Source organism: Bos javanicus, chromosome 3, assembly GCF_032452875.1.
Source record: "Bos javanicus breed banteng chromosome 3, ARS-OSU_banteng_1.0, whole genome shotgun sequence".
Classification (NCBI taxonomy): Eukaryota; Metazoa; Chordata; class Mammalia; order Artiodactyla; family Bovidae; genus Bos; species Bos javanicus.
In genome coordinates this window covers 57388805-57395019 of record NC_083870.1, presented here as the reverse complement: position 1 = coordinate 57395019, position 6215 = coordinate 57388805, and the positions used below count along the sequence as shown (strand labels likewise).

The 6215-nt window shown below is 43.1% G+C and overlaps 1 pseudogene; it reads left to right on the top strand.

Moving 5' to 3' along the window:
• Nucleotides 1–4049: 4049 nt before the first annotated feature.
• LOC133244343 (heterogeneous nuclear ribonucleoprotein A1-like) lies at nt 4050–5779 on the top strand (annotated as a pseudogene).
• The last annotated feature ends 436 nt before the right edge of the window (nt 5780–6215 follow it).

The following is a 6215-nucleotide window of genomic DNA, read 5'->3' as shown; positions in this document are numbered from 1 at the left end:
ATCATTATAACAAGACTCCAAGGAATGGCAAGGTACCCCAGGGCTAGTGACAGCAAGGAACCGTTACTACTCCTAGATAGGATTGGGGAAGAGAATGAAACAGTTTCCCAAACCCAAACAGAGCTGATGGAGGGAGTTACCCAGCAAGAGCTGTAATCTTTGAACCTAGCCACTGAGCCAGGGGAATCCGTACCCTGACCTCTCTCCCCTTTCATTCCCTTTCCACTACTTTCCTATTGGCTGAACCCAACAGGAAGCCAGAGCACAGAAAACCTGTTGATGTAGTCCATCCATACAGGTCAGCCTCCCAGGACATAAGCAGGTAGAGAGAGGCACAAGAACAGGCAGAAAGTATTGACAGATCTGAAAGGTCTTTTAGTCCCATGATTAATTTTTTTTTTTTTGCAACAGGAATGTTTATTCTTTACATATTAGACTTAAGAAGGAGTCTAATGGAAAGCGATGGAGATTATGAGATTGGGGGAGTGTGGAGAGACAGCTGGTCAAGTGTCCCTCACTCTCTATGGCAAACTCTAGGGCACTGCCACAGAAGCCCCCCTGCTAGTAGAACATAGTTTGAATGTCACTGATAGTTTAAGCTGTCCATTTTTACAGATGAGGAAATTCCTCAGGGAGAAAGTATTGACAGAAATTCCGAAAGCTAAGTAACTTGCTAAAAGTCTTCCGGTGAGTTAATGGCAGAGCTGAGTTCACTAGAGCTTGGGCCCGTTGGTCACAAGTTCAGTGCTCAAGCACTATTCGGGCACAGAGGGGTGAGTAAGGAATTCCCTGAAAAGGAAGACTTTAGGGGTGGGGAAGCAGGCAGCATAATTCAAGTTCACAGTTACACAGCTCTAGGTTCCAATCCTGACTGTGAAACTTTGAAGCCAACTTCTTATTAAATCTCTCATCCTTATTTTCCTCATTGGTAAACTGGAAATAAAAATGCCTGATGTTTATAGCTGTTGAGAGGATAAACAAGATAATATTTAATCCTTAGTATAGTATCTGGCACTGAAACCTCATCAATAACAGCTGGTTGTCATTAATAGTAACTCCGTTTAAGGGTTTCTAAAATTATGCAGATAGCTCATTGACATACTCTGAGAAATGTCCAAGCTCAGAATGTGACCAACCAGGGAAAAGGCTCATAATGGACATTTGTAGATGTTCACCTTCCTAGCATTCTTCTCTCTTGGGAGGAATGCTTGGGATGACTGATCCAACTCCAGCACCAGGATGGTGTGACCCAGGCCTACGCCAATCAGTGAAAAGTCCATCCTCCAAACCGTAAAGCATCAATCCAAGGATGGGTACCTTACCCAACTTGTCAGTTTAGGGTAAACCCTAGGATTTTGGCAAGAGTTACTGGGAAAGAAGTACTCTTCTCAACTAGAACTGTTAGCAGAAAGGAATGATATCAGCATGGGGATGCTGGAGACACATACGAAGCCATCTCAGAGTAGGATCAAAGGCAAGAGCTTAGAGAATCCTGAGGACATCACCTGGGCTCCTAGGTCAGGGGCTAGCAAACTTTTTCTAGAAAGAGCCATGTAATACTTTAGGTTTTGCTGGCTGTAAGGTCTCTCTTGTGAGTACTCAATGCTGCTGTTGCAGCTTGAAAGAACCATGAACAATATGTAAAAGAACAATCACGGCTGTGCCAGTAAAACTTTATTTACAAAAACAGGCAATGAGTTATAGTTCTCCAGCTCCTACCCAAACCATACCTAAAGCCAGATAACCTTAGGACTTCTCAGTTAGGTTTGCCATTGAATTCCCTTTTTGGCTTAGTCTGAGTAGATTTCTCTCACTACAGTAGGAAAAGTCCTATATCTGATATAAATTTCCATTCGATAAAATATGATCTTTATCTAGTAGGTCACAGATGCCCTAATGGTAGAGAAACTGGTCATTTCTGTCATGAAATAGAAGCTTTTAGGAGAAAAAAAAATCCCTTTGTAAGTCCATTCTGCAGGGTCATGTGCTATTGCCACAGAAGTTGGATTTTAGCTGGTGTTTATCTCCTCCTTGTCACAAAGGAGAAACAAGTACTCCTAGGAATCTTTACCTTAGAGCAAAGGGTCCACAAGAGACCAGAGTCCTCACTTGACTGAAAGACAATGATCCCAGAGGCTGACACTCACAAATGCTCAAGAGCCCTGTAGAAGAGCTCTTATTCAGTGCATGTAAAAATGAGAGCTGGGGTTTGTTTTGTGGAGGGAAGAACTGGATCTTTAGAAAAGTCAGGCCCAAATGTTCCTGTTGAGGGAATTTATCTCCCTTCTTTGGCAATGACCTTAAGGAAGATCTTGTGTTTCTTGGGTCAGAGCAGCTTGTTCTATCTTTTCTGACTTCTTACTGTTACTCAGACTTTCCTGGAGTTAAGCTGACTTATTTGAAAGCTGAACCCTGCAGTCCTGATCTCAAAATATTAAGTGGAGCTCCTTCTGGCAAGTATTAGATATTATAAGTAAGTGTCTCCTTGAGGACTTTCAGTCTTCACTGAGTAACTCAATGTGTTAGGAGCAGCAAAGAACTTAACAGTCAACTATGTCTTTTCCTGAAAATTGAATGAGTATCATCAAAGTGGGATATATTCAAACATTAAGCTGTACAGAGCAAACTTGAAATTATATAGCTGTCAGAGGAATGAGATTAGTATAGTCACTCTGAGCTTCCATAACAAAGCATCGAGACTGCATGGCCAAACAACATATGTTTATTTCTCACGGTTCTGGAGGCTGAGAAGTTCAAGACCACCAGATCTGGTGTCTGTTGAGAGCTGGCTTTCTGTCTCACAGACAGCCATCTTCTTGTTGTATCTTTACATGGTAAAAGCTCTTTCAGGGCTCTCTTAGAAGGGCACTAATCCCATTTAAAGCTGAAACTCCAGTATTTTGGCCACCTCATGCGAAGAGTTGACTCATTGGAAAAGACTCTGATGCTGGGAGGGATTGGGGGCAGGAGGAGAAGGGGACGACAGAGGATGAGGTGGCTGGATGGCATCACTGACTCGATGGACCTGAGTCTGAGTGAACTCCGGGAGTTGGTGATGGACAGGGAGGCCTGGCATGCCACGATTCACAGTGTCACAATGGGTCAGACACGACTGAGCGACTGAACTGAACTGAACTGAATCCCATTCACCAGGGCTCTACCCTCATGACCTACAGCCTTCATTTCCTAATAACTTTACATTGGGGGTCAGGATTTCAACATATGGATTTGGGGTGGGGAAACACAAACATTCAGTCCATCAGAGATGAGTGTGGGTTTGAGAATTTTGGAGAGGAAGAGTGAGGACATACTGGGTAGAAAGAGTAGAGAGAATCACTGCGACAAAGACATGGTGCTGTAATGAACACTCCATTTACTTTAACAAGTTTTCATGAAGCACCTCCCTTGTGCCAGACACTCAACTCAGCTTTGTGAATATAATAGTAATAATAGGCACAGGGTCTCTGTTCTTGTGGCACTTACACTCTAGCGGACTGTGCAGAAAACACCCATGTAAGGAGACAGAATTTTATTCCCATCAATTGTTAGAGACGAAGTGGGAAAGAAAGAACTGGCCAGATGAGCTGGAGGAAGATGGAAATGGAGTGACTGTTTCAAGAGAGGACTTGATGAAAATGCGTGGTATTTTAATCTATAATATGCAGAGAGGATTGAGGTGGGGAAATGGTGGCCAAGTGTGGGAGGGTGGTGGGAAGACTGAACTTTGGCCTTGTGCTTCTTCCTGTGTCTCTTTTTATCTGTCACCTTGACAACCTGGATCCTCTTTCATTTTAAACTACGAGTAGGGACTGTTTCACTTGTTCAGAATCTTGCAAAATGAGGACCAGTGATTCTTGAGCTGAGTTGAACTGGCACTGCTGAGCTGATGCTAAGATATTATGGAGAAGCAACTCTGTCTTCTTAGTCTCTGCCCCCAAGAGGGATTCCTCTGGAGTCTGTGTAGCAGCTTCAACAAACATGAAAATTACTTTATAAGACTGTGCATCATTTCAAGAACTTTCTCAAGAAAATGCTGTAATTTTTTAAATGTCTGTTCTGAGTGTACAAGAAAAAGTACCTTCAGATGTACAGTTCTAATTCAGATTCTTCTTTAAAACAAGTTTTCTCATAGAAAATTGAACTTCATTGAGAAAGAATGTTAAAGAAATAACTATTTGTGGTGCTAAGTCCAAGAGAATAGAGTTTTCCAAACCGTACAGGCAGAGGATAAAAAACAAAGACCTTTGGTAGAGAAGGTGAGGGCTTCCTTTCAGATGGACTATGCTATTCCCTCCTGAGTTCTGCGCAAGTGTCATGTGATGGTATCAACTCTGGGTGGATGACACAGGTGGGAGAGAACACTTCTGTACCATGGAGGTGACAATTCTAAGTTAGAGAAATAGAAAAGGGCCCTTTGGAAAACTTAAAGTAAATGATGTCATTGTCACTTAGCAAAATGTTTGCCTCATATTAAGAAATTTAAGTGAGCCTCTGAGGAATTTTGTTTTACAGATTAAAAATAAATCAGGCTTTCTGCCTGTGTACGCCGCCGAGAAAGCATCGTTGAAGTCCCCCCATCCCACCTCCACTGCCGTCATGTCTGAGTCAGAGTCTCCCAAAGAGCCTGAACAGCTGCGGAAGCTCTTCATCGGAGGACTGAGCTTTGAAACAACCGATGAGGGTCTGAGGAGCCGTTCTGAGCAATGGGGAACGCTCACAGACTGTGTGGTAAGGAGGGATCCAAACGCCAAGCGCCCCTGAGGCTTCGGGTTTGTCACATACGCCACGGTGGAGGAGGTGAAAGGAAGGCCACACAGGTGGACGGAAGAGTTGTGGAACCCAAGTGGGCCGTCTCAAGAGAAGATTCTCAAAGACCTGGTGCCCACTTACCTGTGAAAAAGGTTTTGTTGGTGGCATTAAAGAAGACACTGAAGAACATCACCTGAGAGATTATTTTGAACAGTATGGGAAAACTGAAGTGATTGAAATCATGACTGACCAAGGCAGTGGCAAAGAGAGGCTTTGCTTTCCTACTCTTTGATGACCATGACTCTGTAGACAAGATTGTCATTCAGAAATACCACACTGGGAATGGCCTCAACTGTGAAGTGAGAAAAGCCCTGTCTAAGCAAGAGATGGCTAGTGCTTCATCCAGCCAGAGAGGTCGACGTGGTTCTGGAGACTTTGGTGGCGGTCGTGGAGGTGGTTTGGGTGGGAGTGACAACTTTGGGCGTGGAGGAAACTTCAGTGGTCGAGGTGGCTTTGCTGGCAGCCGTGGTGGTGGCGGATATGGTGGCAGTGGGGATGGTTATAACGGATTTGGTAATGACGGAAGCAATTTTGGAGGTGGCGGAAGCTACAATGATTTTGGCAATTACAATTAATCCTCAAATTTTGGACCCATGAAAGGAGGAAACGTTGGAGGCAGAAGTTCTGGCCCCTATGGTGGTGGAGGCCAATACTTCGCCAAACCATGAAATGAAGGTGGCTATGGTGGTTCCAGCAGCAGCAGGAGCTATGGCAGTGGCAGGAGGTTTTAATTACTGCCAGGAAACAAAGCTTAGCAGGAGAAGAGAGCCAGAGAAGTGACAGGGAAGCTACAGGTTACAACAGATGTGTGAACTCAGCCGAGCACAGTGGTGGCAGGGCCTAGCTGCTACAAAGAAGACATGTTTTAGACAATACTCATGTGTATGGGCAAAAAACTCAAGGACTGTACTTGTGACTTAATTGTATAACAGTTAATTTATAACAATTGTATAAACTTAATTGTATTTTAGTTTCTGTTCTGTGGAAAGTATAAACCATTCCAACAAAAGGTTTTAATGTAGATTTTTTTTTTTTTGCACCCATGCTGTTGATTTCTAAATGTAATAGTCTGATCATGATGCAGAATAAATGTCTTTTTTTTTTTAATGTGCTGTGTAAAGTTAGTTTACTCTGAAGCCATTTTGGTAAACTACCCCAACAGTGTGAAGTAAGAATTCCTTCAGGGTGATGCCAGGTTCCACTTGAAATTTATTTACAACCTGCTTTGGTGGAGAAGCTGCTGTCTTCAGAACCTTGGTGTTGTTGAACTGACAGTTACTGTGTTGTGACCTGAAGTTCACCATTAAGACAGTCACCCATGCAAAGTCATGGGTTGGTTTTTTTTTTTTTTTTTTTTGTTATTAATGATTGTTGTCACATCCTATGCAATATATCTAAATTGAATT